Here is a 15,747-nt window from a genome sequence, read left to right as displayed (position 1 = left end):
ATAGCCTATAAAAAAAGTCTCAAATCCTCTTAAGAATTAAGTTGGTGCCAGAGATTTCCAGAAAAAAAAAATAGAAATAAAACAGTGAAGCTTGAAGAGCTTATAAAAGAAGTAACTTGGGTATAGTTTAGCTTTCATACCAGGTGGTCATTGTAAAGTACAGGAGTCTCCTGGAATGGTGAAGAAATAAGAGAAAACAAAGGCTTTACCGGAAAGAGACCCTTAGAGAGGTTTGCGCAAATCTGGGGAAGTAGTGTTGCCTCAGGAAAAGATTTATGTACCCAGGTGGATATATCTCTCCAACCTGAAGCCACATGGAGCAGAAAGCTGTAAAATTAAAAAAATCCAAGCAGAGTGAGCTAAGAGAACTCTGAAGGTAGTGAGAAGTCCTAAGGAGGCAACTTAAGGTCTGGTTTCTGATCAGCTGTGAGTTGTACTTAAAAACTGCTCCCATTCAGAGATCGCTTTCAGTGAGGCCTGATTGTGTCACAGCTGTGATAAAGCACCAACGTACTAGTGCTGTGAGTCCACAGTGTGTCTATGAATGATTTTAAATTTAGGAAGACACCCTAAATGAGTTAGATTTAAATTTGCACTTGTTGATAAGAATGAAACTTATTAAAACTTTTACTTCTTTAAAAGCGTTTTCAATATTAGCACTTATAATATATAAGTAATATGAGTACATGTTTAAAAAGTTAACTGCTAACTGCTGTTTTGTTATTTTAACATAGGTATTGGGTGAGTAGGAAAGGAATAGAAATGACTAAAATTTAAGGCTGTGATCAGTGGTGCATGAAAGTATACTTGGTGCCCACTTTTTTTCAGTGGCAGCCACCTGTTTTATGCCTGCAGAATTTATGTAAAAAGTTACTGAGTCTAATAAGCTCCAAATTATGGAGAGAGGGCTGAAAAACAAGATATTATTTGGGACAAGTGTAAGAAATGGTAGCTGTAGCTATTCTACATCTCTGAAGTGTGACAAAGTCTGAATTCCAAAGTTGGTCATTTCAAGTATTTCATCAAGCTGTAATTTAACCTCTAGGGTTTATCTCTTTGCTTTTAAAGGATTATTCTTTAAACTAAGCCTACAGCCATTCTGGAATAATCCAATTTGCTCAGGACACATCATATATAATACTACCTCACTTTTTCCCCAACTCCTTTATATTGGTGTTAGGTTACTGACCCTCTGAACATCCCTGTAAGGCATATATCAAAGGTCCCATATTAGTGTTGAAACAGTTAAACCACAGACAAGTTGGAAGGCTGTGCTACAGTAAAATATATGACATGTATTTTGTATTTTTGGGGGGATGGATATTTTTCTCTTTTTTTCTTACTTAGCAAGATGCATGACAGACCAGAGAGAAGGAAAAATAGATAAATTCATTATTTTCAATTAATAGGGGTCATACTAAATCCCCACAAATTTCTAAACTATTTGCTTTGAAATAGGTTTCCAGACTATGAAGAAACCTTACACAATTGCTATATGAACAGCAACTATTTAAATGTTCATCTTCGTAGCCACTAATTAAAATAAAGAGGAAAAATTTAACAAACTTTTATTTTTGGCAAATACATTTAATTTGAAATAAATAGGTAGCCTACTTTATTTTTATAAAACAATCTTCTTAGAAAAATAAATAGAATTATTTTTGTTTTCTATCATGTGGGGATGAATGCAGGTTTAGTAGGTAGAATGGAGGTTTACACAAGTAGAGATCTTAAAGAAAAGTAAAAGAAAATTACAAATACAATATTAGCTATATGCAAATATTCACTGAAAATGAGAAAGGCATCACAATAAATTTCAAAATTTCCCAAGGTCACAAATACAATAGGCATCGAAAATCCAGAAAAAACATAATAGTTGTATTAATTTATTGTCTCTTTTTCTGTGTGATTTAACATTACAGTAATGTAATATTTTCTATAAAGAGAATAGAAAGAAACTTTTATCTTTGCTTTATCATAGTTGAATGAGAATTTTTGTTCAGTCATTTGGAAAAGTTTCTCTTAGCTCCATAAATCATATCAATAATGTTATGTAGAATTGCTGTCAAGCATATGGAAAAATCTCTATTAAATGTCTTTCATAGAAGAACTTACAGTTTCAGGTTCATTTTCGGGTTTCTTGTGCAGTGACTAATCTTACATGCTCTTTGAATGAGCATGATTGATGACAATCAAAGAACCTCCCTTTGAGTCCAGGAGCATTAGAAGGGTACTTGGAGCTATTCCTGCATTCCAACAGGTAGCAGTTACTTACCTGTGCATTAAAGTGATAGCGTGTCACATAAATGTATCCCACTAAACCCAAAATAAAAGTATCCCCAACTTCACTTCTCTTTAGCCAGATTCCAAATGTGTGTGTGGCCATTCCAAACCCTATGGCACTGCGGAAAGTCAGTATGGGAAGTGACAGCAGAACAACTGTGGTTAAAATGTCTTATGATTGGAAATTTCACAAAAATTATAATGATCTTGTAAACATTGCTAGGGTACCCTTACTGGAGGAGCCTGCACAAGTGAAAGGCTAAAATCATTGTAAATTTACCTCTGTTAAATTTAACCAACTAATAAAGCTACAGATTTGTTTAGAGTAAAATTCAGAGTACTAATGTGTGTGAGAGTTAAGATATATACTGACGGGCATTCTTTTGTTATGCAATAAATAATGATGTGAGTTGATTCCAGTACCATATTTACTGTAGCAGTATGATATATGAGTGAGTGTTAATAGCACTAAGATTTTTATGAAGGGACAGTATTTTTTTTTTAAGTTCAGTGAATTCTAATGTTAAGTAAGTCCTCCAAATTTAAGTGTTCTCAAAGGCATTGTCTACAGTTGAGGTTGCGGAGTAAATGGCCAATTAAATAATAAAATGTTTAAGTGTTTGACTAGAATAATGAGACATTTTGAGCATTTTTCTGAATATAAAGTTAATCCTGAGATGGCAAAAAAAAAAAAAAAAAAAAAAAAAAAAAATTTAGGAAAGTACAAGTAAACTATCAAAAGACCAAATATATAAGGCAATATTGTTTTGGGACGTCTGTAAAGAATATCACATAATGCCACTTGGTATATAGTATTGCGGGAAGTCAGGGACCCCGAACGGAGGGACCCAGTGTTGTGCCGCACAGTTAGGCAGCAGCAGGCGCGGAGCAGTAGCCGCCCTGGGAGGGAGCCATGAAGCACTAAGAGATGGAGATTCTGGATGCAAAGACAAGGGAGAAGCTGGTTTCCCGGACAAGGTGGAGCCCCATGCCACCATTGTGGAGATCAAGAACCTCTTCACCAAGACCCATCCACAGTGGTATCCTGCCCAGCAGTCCCTCCACCTGGACCCCAAGGGCAAGTCCCTGAAGGATGAGGATGTTCTGAAGAAGCTGCCCATGGGCGCCACAGCCACACTCTACTTCCGGGACCTGGAGGCCCAGATCAGCTAGGTGACAGTCTTCCTAACAGAGTACACGGGGTCCTTTTCATCTATCTGCTCTTCTACTTCCCAGTGCCCTTCATCTGTGGCCACAAATATGACTTCACATCCAGTTAGCACGCGGTGGTACACCTCCCCTGCATCTGTCACTCATTCCACTACGTCAAACGTCTGCTGGAGACGCTCTTCGTACGCCACTTCTCCCATGGCACCATGCCTTTGCCCAACATCTTCAAGAACTGCACCTACTACGGTGGCTTCAACGCGCGCATGGCCTGTTACATCAACCACCTGCCCCCTACTTAGGGAGCTCAGCAGGTGAAACTGGCACTCGCCATCTTTGTGATCTGCCTGTGCTTGGCTGCTTCTCCATCCACATGGCCCTGTGGGACCTGCGGCCTGCTGGGTCCAAGACCCAGAAGATCCCGTACCTCACCAAGAAGCCTTTCACCTGCCTCTTCCTGCTGGTGTCCTGCCCCAACTACACCTACAAGGTGAGGTCCTGGATCAGTTTCGCCATCATGACGCAGTGTCTCCCAGTGGCCCTGTTCTCCCTGGTGAGCTTCACCCAGATAACCATCTGTGCCAAGGGCAAGCACCGCAGCTACCTGAAGGAGTTCCAGGACTACCTGCCCCTGCGCATGCCCATCATCCCCTTCCTGCTCTGAGCGCTCACCCCTGCCAGGGCTCAGCCCCTCACCAGGCGGCATTCTGGCGGGGGAGTGGGGCCCACAGCTCTTCAGCACCCGGAATAAAGCCTGCCTGCCCCAGTCAAAAAAATGTATATTTATATTTATATATATACACACACACAATTAGCCTGGCAAGGTGGTGCGTGCCTGTAGTCCCAGTTACTCGGGAGGCTGAGGCAGGAGAATCGCTTGACCTGGGAGGCCGAGGTTGCAGTGAGCCGAGATTGCACCATTGTACTCTAGCCTGGGGAACAAGAGGGAGACTTCATCTCAGCCTCCTAAGTAACTGTGATTACAGGCACCTGCCACCACGCCCAGCTAATTTTTTTGTATTTTTAGTAGAGACAGTGTTTCGCCATGTTGGGCAGGCAAGGTGGCTCACTCCTGTAATCCCAGCACTTTGGGAGGCCTAGGTGGGCAGATCCCCTGAGGTCAGGAATTCAAGACTAGACTGACCAACATGGTGAAACCTCGTCTCTACTGAAAATACAAAAAAAAATTAGCTGGGCATGGTGGCAAGCTCCTGTAATCCCAACTACTCGGGAGGCTGTGGTGCATTGGCCAGGGGAACCCTCCCCCAATATTTCAACATAGTTTCTTTCTGTTTTCCCTAAGTGTCTGCCGTTCTGAGAAAAAAAGAGAAAGAGTACAAAGGGAGAAATTTTACAGCTGGGCCACTGGGAGTGACATCATATATCAGTAGGTCTGTGATGCCCACCTGAGCTGCAAAACCAGCAAGTTTTTATTAAGGATTTCAAAAGGGGAGAGGGTGCAAGAACAGGGAGTAGGTTACAAAGATCACATGCTTCAAAGGACAAAAAGGAGAACAAAGATCACATGCTTCTGAGGAAACAGGACCAGGGCAAAATCAGAAACTCCTGATAAGGATCTATGTTCAGCTGTGCACATATTGTCTTGATAAACATCTTAACAGAAAGCAGGGTTCCAGAGCAGAGAACCGGTCTGACCTCAAATTTACCAGGGCGGGGTCTTTTCCCCACCCTAGTAAGCCTGAGGGTACTGCAGGAGACCAGGGCATATCTCAGTCCTTATCTCAACCATGAAAGACAGACACTCCCAGAGTGGCCGTTTATAGACCTCCCCCAGAGGAATGCAATTCTTTCCCTAAGGTCTTAATATTATATTCCTTGCTAGTAAAAGAATTTGGCGATATCTCTCCTACTTGCATGTCCATTTATAGGCTCTCTGCAAGAAGAAAAATATGGCTCTTTTTGCCTGACCCCTCAGGCAGTCAGACTTTATGGTTGTCTTCCCTTATTCCCTAAAATCACTGTTATTCTGTTCATTTTCAACGTGCACTGATTTCATATTATTCAAATACACATGTTTTATAATGAATTTGTACAGTTAATGCAATCATCACAGGTACATCCTCAGCTTACAAAGATAACAGGATTAAGAGATTAAAGTAAGACAGGTGTAAGAAATTATAAGAGTATAATTAGGGAAGTGATAAATGTCCATGAAATCTTCACAATTTATGTTCCTCTGCCACGGCTCCAGCTGTTCCATCCGTTTGCAGTCCCTGACTTCCTGCAACATTATAGGTAAAATCATTTTGCTTGCCATTTAGTAAATAATGTCTTCCATGAGATGGAAAATATAAAATGTTTAATAATACAGTAGTCTGAAAATTACTACTCCCAAAGGGTTTTGCTCATTATTTTGTGTGACGTAAATATAAACACAGAAATGAGTCAGATTACTATTTTTTTCTAAATATCCTTTTCATTTCACACTTATATATGTTCTAGAGTCTGAAAGGTCATTGTTAGCCTCCATTCTCTAACTTTTTTGGTGGGGCTTGTTGCTCATTAAAGGACAGTGAACAGGACAAGTAAGTACTAATTGCTCAATTTTCTCCGTGATAATTTTCTTAGTTTGGTTTATTCCTCTCAAAACCCATGTCCTTTCATATCTGCTCTACCTCAGACACTAGGATCCTCAATGTGGAGGGACCTCATAGTGTAGGGATGCTACCAGCTTAGGAGTCAAACAGACCAGGTCCTGAATCTACCAGACTGTGGCCAAGGGCAAGTATCCTCACTTTCCAATGTTCTGTTTCCATGTTGGTTAAACTCTACTGCAAAGGGGATAAGATAGGAATACACATGTCCAATATAGGGCTTCCTGTGAAGCAAGTGCTGAATGAATAAATGAATGAATGAATGAACAAATTCACATGATTTTTTTTTCTGTTTATATGATAAATAAACATCATCTAGGATACACTGATCTATACAAGTGTGCTATTTATTTTGTGATATGAAAGTGAAACTTATTTATTGTGTCTGTAAGTATTGCATAATTTTTATTCAGTAGTTTCTCTTATATGTTCTCTGTGCCCTATGGTTTTAGCAGATCAAATCACTGGAGCAAACTCTTTCTCTCCTACTCCTCTGTCTTTCTCTATCTCTTTTTCTCCGTTTCTGAAAGCAAAAGGAGATAAGTGAATAGAGTAAAAAATAAAACAAAACGGGAATATAAAAACTTTCCACAATTAAGAAAGCAACTAGAAGGTTTTATTTTCTTTTATTTGCCAAATCTGGACTTACAATAAGAAAAGGAGTGCTGTTCTCTCAGTGTATTTCCCACATTAGTTGCCAGGGGTAACATAATGTGAGAAACAAACAGGAAATCAGTGGGGCACAGGCTTGCTGTCATAGCCTAAATCTTCCTTCCACGCCACATGTTTACAAACATGCTGTGTTCCTCTTGACAAAAGCAGACACAGACACACACCGACTTCAAGGCTTTCTATTGTGTGTGAAATGGTTTCCTTGAGGAGCTCCTGCTGTCAATTTTCAGACAATGCAGAGAGGGAGTGTCAGCTACTGACTACAAACTAGCTTGAGTAGAAGACTTAACTCTTTCAGTTTATAAATATATATATTGTAAAATGAATAGGCACTCAAGATTAGGATTTGTTATGGAAAGGGAAACTTGGTTTAAATGGCCATCATCTGGGCCAAAAGATACTGAAATTTAATGTTAGTGTCTTTGTTCCTTGGAGATCCTGCTGTGGTGCATTAGGAGGGATTTAGTCCCGGAAGTCAGTATGATAATAAAGCACAGCTTTGTTGAATGTCTGCTAGTCCTGTGGCCCTTTACTGCTACTTATACAACAATGGCAAAATTCCTCTACAACTCGAGAGGATCCACACTGTGAGAATTTTTAGCAGTTCCTTTCCTTGGACTCTTCCAAATCAGGAGTCAAGTGTAAGTGGCACCAAAACAAAACAAAACAAAACAAACAAAAAAAAAAAAATCCATATTTTCTGCCTCAATGTTGTCGCTTCACTCTGTAGTCAGTTAATTAAATACTTCTTGAAAGACTTGATACAGGTGCTCCTAGAAAGGTGCTCCTAATAACTTATCTGTCCTTTTTCAGTCCTATGCACCCCACAGAGGTGTCTTCTGCGCTGCTCTAGGGCTGAATCCTCAGCAGTTGTAAAGCTTGGAGGGACTGGGAAGCCCGGAGGATTAGCAATTCAGGCTTCGCTAAAACTCACCTGACATCACATTTTTAGTACTCCCAGAGGGGTATCTAATCTCTGCATATAGACTCAGAGTCCAGGTGACTCTTCAGTATCAGGGCAGGGAAGTGGGGGATGATAACTGGGAGGGAAAAATGCTACAAGGTGGCCTTATGTAGAATTGGAAGCAGCCTTGATGGAGGTATTTTAGGGACAACAAAAAGAAATTAAACATTTTTTTTATGGTGCCAACAATTTTTCAATTTCTTTGGCTGAAAACTTTATCTTTAATGTATGTATTAATTCAACAAAAATTTCTTATACATATATGCCAGCACTGCCCTAGACACTAAAGACGTAGAAGTAAATAATGCCAGCAAGTTGTTTGTTTTAAAGAAGCATAATCCAAATCGAATGACTTGAACAGTAAGTAACCTGGATTTTTCAGGCAATAATATGATATTGAGAGTGAATTTATTGGCTTTTCTTTAGAGAAGGTTTTAGGAGTAGTATAAGAAAGAAAATGAAGAATTGAGTTCTGAAATCATCTCTTGATATTTGAGTGAGTGAGTCTCTGTGTGTGCATATGTGTGTGTGTGTGTTTATGAATAAAGGATATTTGGAGTCTAGAGATAAATCCTTTCTTATTCGTCATTTTTATCAGACACAAACTAAGCACAATAAAAGAGGTTGACTTTGGACTTCAGTGAGACTGATGAAAGCATAACATTGAAGATGGCAAATCTACACTGATGTCTACACTTACAGACACTTTTGAAACAAAATATAGGATTCTTATTGGGAAAAATAGCTGTAGACAAATTTGCTTCATTGCTGCCTCTCAAATCAATGCTTATCATTGCTTATATCAGGAATCCAGTTGGATTGTTTCTATCTCAGATGGTCTTTCTTTCAGTCTTGCTCCTTATAGTGAAAAGTGAAAATCCGGCAGAAAGTCTTAAAACCATAAATTTTGCACATTCAAGAGGAGTTCATTTAACCCTGCCTATGTTTCTCCTTTCACTCTTGTAAATTACATATGCATATGAAGTAGAGAAAAAAAAACATTTTTGTTTTTAAATATAGACTAAAATGTTTTTCTTAAATTATTCAACATTAAAATTTTTTTCCTAAAAACGTTATAAGCTAAATATTTACCTAAGGAAGCAATTTTGAGTGAAGATAGCAAGTAGATTATATAACAAATTGTTTTACTGATGTTTTAGAACATAAAAATGGACTTCCATCACTGACATTTTAGAACTAAGGAGCACCAGTTCTCCTTTTACACTTATTTTCTGTACCTTGCATTTTGTCATTTCTTCAAACAAGATTTAGATTTTTTTGTTTCGTATTTGTATTTTGTGACTGTTGAAAAATATAGTATCCTTTGCAGATGTTTTAAGTATCCTAAGCTGAGACCGTGACTTCTGTTTCCTTTATATTCCCCACAGCTCCTGGTACTCAGGCTACATTTGTTGAGTGAGTTTAAGTGGGTAAATGGAATAACTTTTGTGATGCCCATGTGAAGACAGGACAATCCACTATATCTATAGAACTGGAAGATTCTTCTAAAGTAAGATTTCCTGGGTTACAATTTTTAATCTTAGACATTTGAAACAATTGTAATTACTTGAGTCACATAACTATAGTAAACTAAACATATCACATGGAGCTTTAAAAAATCCAATTAGTGTTAAAATATGTAATATACAAGTTTTCGGCTGTTCTTTTTCTGGAATTGGAAGTTTAGGTGAGTGGGTGTAAAAGGAAATAAAGCATCATTGCAGAACTTTAGGCTTAGTAGTATGAAGAAATAATTTATGAGAATAAAATAAATAGAATATGAGTTATCCTTTTGTGTTCCAAAGAAAATGCCTTAGAGAGGTTATGAATAAAGAATACTCATCAACGCAGAAAAATTCAAAAGGATGCAAACTCCACAATTTCATTAACAGTGCACATGTTTTTATATTGGCTGATAATTTCTCTGCAGATGTTACTTTGAAAGTTTGGACTTCTGCTAGATCTTTGCCTCTAATGCACATGACTTCGGTCTAATCACTGAGACTTGGTTAGGAAAGACCAGCTGGAAGTTGTTTCTGGAGATGGAGCTTTATGTTTTCCCAAGGTGAGTATAGCTTTTTGGTTTTGGTATAGAAAAGGTCTTTTGTAAAGCAACCCAGTATGGTAAAGTTATGGTATAAATCTGCTTGAGCATTCTCCTGGGAAATATTAGAGCAAGCAGAATTAAGTTGACATGCTATTTCCTCTACTTGCACCTGACATTTACTGACTTCAGCTCATATCTTGTTATGTTTATTGTTGTATGCCGGTAGACCCCAAATCATTAAATAATTGGTTGCTGCACACAAATAAAATGATCTGCGATTTCCCTACATACATATCTCATCGCTTCTGTGGAACAAATTATCACAGAATTATTTCAATTTATTATAAGGTAAACGAATATTGATTGAGAAAATGTAGTAAGAAGGAAAAAAAAAAAGGAAATATTTATTTTTAGAAAGAAAACTGCTTTCTTCCTACCAGTGTGTGGTATATCTTCCCATGTGGAATTCTGATCAATGGACAATTACACTGACCAAGACAAGAGGGTCTTGGTCATACCCTCTGTTGTTGCTGCATTATACCCAGTGCTTCTGGTATTGTGAATAACATAACAACAGCAACAACAAAAATAAACATGGATGAACGATGAAAGAAATGCTGACAAGGTTTTCATTCAAAAGTTAGTTGAATCACAAGGTTTGAATTCTAGCCTTGTGATTTACTAACTATGAAACCATGGGCGAGGTTTTTTCTATCAGTTTCCTTATTTTTATAGAAAACAAGAAGATGGAATGTTAATAGCTATTCTTTGTACCTCAAAGTAAATTTCATTTATATCACCAATGAGAAGAAAATCTTAAAAAATTGGCACACACCTGTAAAATATTATTTAGTATTTGTTACATGTATTTAGTAAAATAAAATATGATGTTTATAATTTGAAATATTAGCATCATACTTGCTGTTTTTCTAGGAAAACATAATCTCCTGATACTAATTAAATCACTTAATTCTGGCATCCACAATATATTTTTAAAATAGAATACAACAAAAGAGTACATCCTATCATTTCAGAGACATCATTGCTATCATATTTTTCTGAAGTGTCATTTAAATTATTTTTGGTTAGATTTGGTTAATGTTCATTTTTGGAGTTTCTTCTCATTCCAAAAATCCCTTTTCATGTGGAGGCTTTTATGAAAAAACTATTTATAGTCATACACCACATACAATGTTTTGGTCAACAATGCACCACATATATGACAGTAGTTCCATAAGGTTATAATGGAGCTGAAAAATTCCCGTCACCTAGCAACATTGTAACCATCATCATGTCATAGCACAATGCATTACTCACATGTTCATGGTGATGCTGGTATAAACAGATCTACTGTGCTGCCAGTTGTATAAAAGTATAGCACATACAATAATGTGCAGTACATAACACTTGAAAATAAACCAGAAACTGTGTTACTGGTTTATGTATTACTGTAGTATAAATTTTATCATTATTTTGGAATGTATTCCTTTTTACTTGAAAAGTTAACTGTAAAACAGCCTCAGACAAGTCCTTCAGGAGGTATTCCAGAGGAAGGCATTGTTATCATAGGAGATGACAGCTCCATACATGTTATTGCCCCTGAAGACCTTCCAGTGAGACAACATGTGGAGATGGAAGATAGTGATACTGATGATCCTGACCCTGTAGGATAAGTTAGTTAAGATGGGGCCATACTTAGTCCAATATGACTGGCATTTTTATAAGATGGCCATGTGAAGACAGCAACACCCAGAGAGAATGCCATGTGACAATGAAGGCTGAGACTGGAGTCGTGCCGCTGCAATCCAGGGAACACTGAACACTGCCAGCAAATCACCGGAAACTAAGGAGAAGCAAGGAAGGATTTTTCCTACAGATTTAAGAGAGGGCATAGCCCAACTGATACCTTTGTTTCAGACTTCTGGTCTCTGGAACTATGACAGAAAAATTTGTTTTTGTAAGCTACCCAGTTTGTGGTATGTACTTTGTTATGTCAGCCCTAAGAAACTAGTACCTGCAGCCACAGCAGTAACTAACATCTGCTCAGTGCCAAGGTGTGTATCAGGCATTGAGAATTCTGTAAGTCCATAAGGCATTTCCTAGCATTAATTATATTCTACAGACTAAGACACTGAGACTAATAGAGGTATATTATTTGGCCCAAATTTTCACATGTAGTATGTGGCAGAATTTCATCACAGTTAGTTGTTTTTGATCCTTGAACCTGAGCACAGGAATCATTAGTCCAACTTTGAAGGTGAGGAAATTGAGAGTCAAAGAGATTGATACACCCTTTACCCTATCTTTTTGAGGCTAAATGTATTCATTTCCTGTGGTCTTTTTCTGGTGGCTATAGACCCAACATTTTTTTCTGTTTTTTTTTTTTTTTTCTTTTCCTAAGTATATGCCCCTCATTTTTGGAACCCCAAACTTAGGGAATAATCTGATATAACTATAATCAGTGAAGAGTTAGGAAGAGGATGACTCTGCTGTTCATAGATGTACTTCTTTAAGGATTTCAGCACTTTTATGGGCCAATCTTAACAGTAAGTGAGTTTAATGCCTGTTTTATAAATGACACTAACAGTATGATTATAACAATAACCATCATTTATTGAGCACTACTAATGTGCCAGGTTCTTACATACATTACTTTTTAAAAATCTAGCAAAAGTCCCAGAAGGTCATTCCTATTATTTTATTTTTAATTTAAGAAATAATTGAAACTCAAGTTTCAGTTATTCCCCAAGGTTACATAGTAGCAAGTGACCCAGAAGAGATTCAAATCAAGTTTAGAAGAATTCTAAAGTTCAAGTAACTGTTATTCTAATTCTCCTTCACTAAATAATATTACTATTCTTGTGCTATTAATAAAATGAGACATGCATGGAAATTTTAAATTGGTTGCTTTTTAGGCTCTAGATTCAGAGTTACAGCCATGTGTCTGATACTGATCTGAGAGTGACATTGTGAGGGTGGTGTCTGTTGGAAATACCCAGACTAAGTTTGCAGGTCGAAGTCTACATCAGTTTCTGGAACACAGAGGAAAATGATAAATCTGTATTTTGCCCCAACACTGACCCTTGAGAACTAAAAGTCAAGAGTATGACTGCAGCCTTTCCCTTAACATTAGATCTGATGGAGAAGGTTTCACGACCTTGAAATTTAAAATGAAAATTTGTAAAACTCCCAAGAGATGAGCAATGTCCATGTTTAGTGAAAGGAGAGGAGTGTTGTCAAAGAATATAGAAGAAGCTCAACTATGAGGGACTTCTCTAGCATATTAGTGTTAGAAAAGAATAATTAAAAAACTGAGAACTCAAAATTGCGCCTCCTACAACTTTTCATGCCTGCTAATAGAGTTTGTATGCTGTCCCCTCTAAATCTCATGTTGAATTGTAATCCCCAGTGTTGGATATGGGGCCTGGTGGGAAGTGTTTGGGTCATGGGGGTGGATTTCTCATGACTTGGTGCTGTCCTCATGATAGTGAGTGAATTATTGCTAGATCTAGCTGTTTAAAGGTGTGTGGCACCCCCTACCCCCGACTAAACTCTCTCTCTTGCTCCCACTCTCGCCATGTGAGACGCCTGCTCCCCCTTCACTTTCCATCATGATTAAAAGCTTCCTGAGGCCCTCACCAGAAGCACCTGCCAGCACCGTGCTTTTTGTACAGCCTGCAGAGCCAATTAAACCTATTTTCTTATAAATTAACCAGTCTCCGGTATTGCCTTATAGCAACGCAAAAATGGCCTAATATACCTGCAAATATTTTGGAAATTACTTGTATATACTAGGAGATATACCTACCTCACTTTGAAGACCACTGTATTAGAGGACTGGACTATCAAATTTATTGTGAGAATTAAGGCGTCACTTAACTTCTTTATTCCTAAATTTCTTCATAGGTAATAAGATAATAATAGTTCACTTATTCTAAAATTTTCATTAGAATTAGATAACAATCATAGAAAATGCCTTTCTTTGCTTGTTTCATAGTGTGTTAGACCATTGTTGCATTGATATAAAGAAATACCTGAGACTGGGTAATTTACAGAGAGGAGAGGTTTAATTGGTTCCTGGTTCTATAGGCGGTACAAGAAGTATGGTGGTGGCATCCATCTGCTTCTGGTGAGAGCCTCAGGCAGCTTTTACTCATGGCAGAAGACAAGGTGGGAGTTGAGAGTGGGGAGGTGGTGTCACACACTTTTAAACACCCAGATCTCACAAGAACTCTTTTTTTTTTTTCTGAGACGGAGTCTTGCTCTGTCGCCCAGGCTGGAGTGCAGTGGCCGGATCTCAGCTCACTGCAAGCTCCACCTCCCAGGTTTACGCCATTCTCCTGCCTCAGCCTCCCAAGTAAGGAACTTTTTTTTTTTTTTTTTTTTGAGACAGAGTCTTGCTCTGTTACCCAGGCTGGAGTACAGTGGTAAGATCTTGGCTCGTTGCAAGCTCCACCTCCTGGGTTCAAGTGATTCTCCTGCCTCAGCCACCTGAGTAGCTGGGATTACAGGTGTTCACCACTATGTCCACCTAATTTTTGTAATTTTAGCAGGGACAAGGTTTCACCGTATTAGCCAGGCTGGTCTCAAACTCCTGGCCTCAAGTGATCCTCCCGCCTCAGCCTCCCAAAGTGCAGGATTATAGGTGTGAGCCACCATGCCCAACCCTCGCAAGAACTTACTGTGGTGAAGACAGCACTGAGGGGATGGCTCTAAACCATTCACCAAAGATCTACCTTCATGATGCAAACACCTCCCACGAGGCCCCACCTCCAACACTGGGGATTACAATTAAACCTGAGATTTGATAGGGACAGATACAAACTATATCAAACAGTAAATGTCCATTAAAAATAATATTTAATATTATTAGTATCATAAGGTCCACAAGTTTCTTTTTATAAAAAACGTAAGAATAGATACACAAATGCAGATGAAACAGTATGCATTACAACTCACACATTAGGCCAGGTAGATTTTCACACTGATAGATTATTAGCTCACATAGTAGAGATTCGTAAGAAAGAATTTAACCTCTTCAATTTCTTTTCATGATTGAAAATATTGGGTTGACACCATTAACTTGTTTTACTCTTCTCATTGAATAATTAGCTATAATTGAAACTCACAATAGAGGTCTTACGACAATGCCTTTCAAGAGGCAGGTAAATACATTAATGATTGTGAGATCCAGTTATTGGTTTATGGCAACATTTTTTAAAGTTAAATAAATGCACCAGTAACAGACAAACAAAGAGCCAAATCATGAATGAACTTCCATTCACAATTGCTTCAAAGAGAATAAAATACCTAGGAATCCAACTTACAAGGGATGTAAAGGACCTCTTCAAGGAGAACTACAAACCACTGCTCAGTGAAATAAAAGAGGACACAAACAAATGGAAGAACATACCATGCTCATGGATAGGAAGAATCAATATCGTGAAAATGGCCATACTGCCCAAGGTTATTTATAGATTCAATGCCATCCCCATCAAGCTACCAACGAGTTTCTTCACAGAATTGGAAAAAACTGCTTTAAAGTTCATATGGAACCAAAAAAGAGCCTGCATCTCCAAGATAATCCTAAGTCAAAAGAACAAAGCTGGAGGCATCACGCTACCTGACTTCAAACTATACTACAAGGCTACAGTAACCAAAACAGCATGGTACTGGTACCAAAACAGAGATATAGACCAATGGAACAGAACAGAGTCCTCAGAAATAATACCACACATCTACAGCCATCTGATCTTTGACAAACCTGAGAGAAACAAGAAATGGGGAAAGGATTCCCTATTTAATAAATGGTGCTGGGAAAATTGGCTAGCCATAAGTAGAAAGCTGAAACTGGATCCTTTCCTTACTCCTTATACGAAAATTAATTCAAGATGGATTAGAGACTTAAATGTTAGACCTAATACCATAAAAACCCTAGAGGAAAACCTAGGTAGTACCATTCAGGACATAGGCATGGGCAAAGATTTCATGTCTAAAAC

The 15,747-nt window shown here is 38.1% G+C and overlaps 1 long non-coding RNA gene and 1 pseudogene across 1 annotated transcript in view; both read left to right on the top strand.

Moving 5' to 3' along the window:
* LOC140712099 (uncharacterized) overlaps positions 1–9,932 on the top strand; it is a 44,392-nt gene extending 34,460 nt beyond the window's left edge. The window contains exons 2-3 of the long non-coding RNA XR_012093549.1: positions 9,090–9,211; positions 9,632–9,932. This is a non-coding gene — a long non-coding RNA (uncharacterized lncRNA). The remainder of the gene's footprint in view (positions 1–9,089; positions 9,212–9,631) is intronic.
* On the top strand, positions 3,197–4,114 carry LOC103236223 (very-long-chain enoyl-CoA reductase pseudogene; annotated as a pseudogene).
* Positions 9,933–15,747: the final 5,815 nt, after the last annotated feature.

This window comes from Chlorocebus sabaeus, chromosome 7 (assembly GCF_047675955.1).
Source record: "Chlorocebus sabaeus isolate Y175 chromosome 7, mChlSab1.0.hap1, whole genome shotgun sequence".
NCBI classification, from domain to species: domain Eukaryota; kingdom Metazoa; phylum Chordata; class Mammalia; order Primates; family Cercopithecidae; genus Chlorocebus; species Chlorocebus sabaeus.
This window is presented reverse-complemented; position numbering and strand designations above follow the sequence as displayed.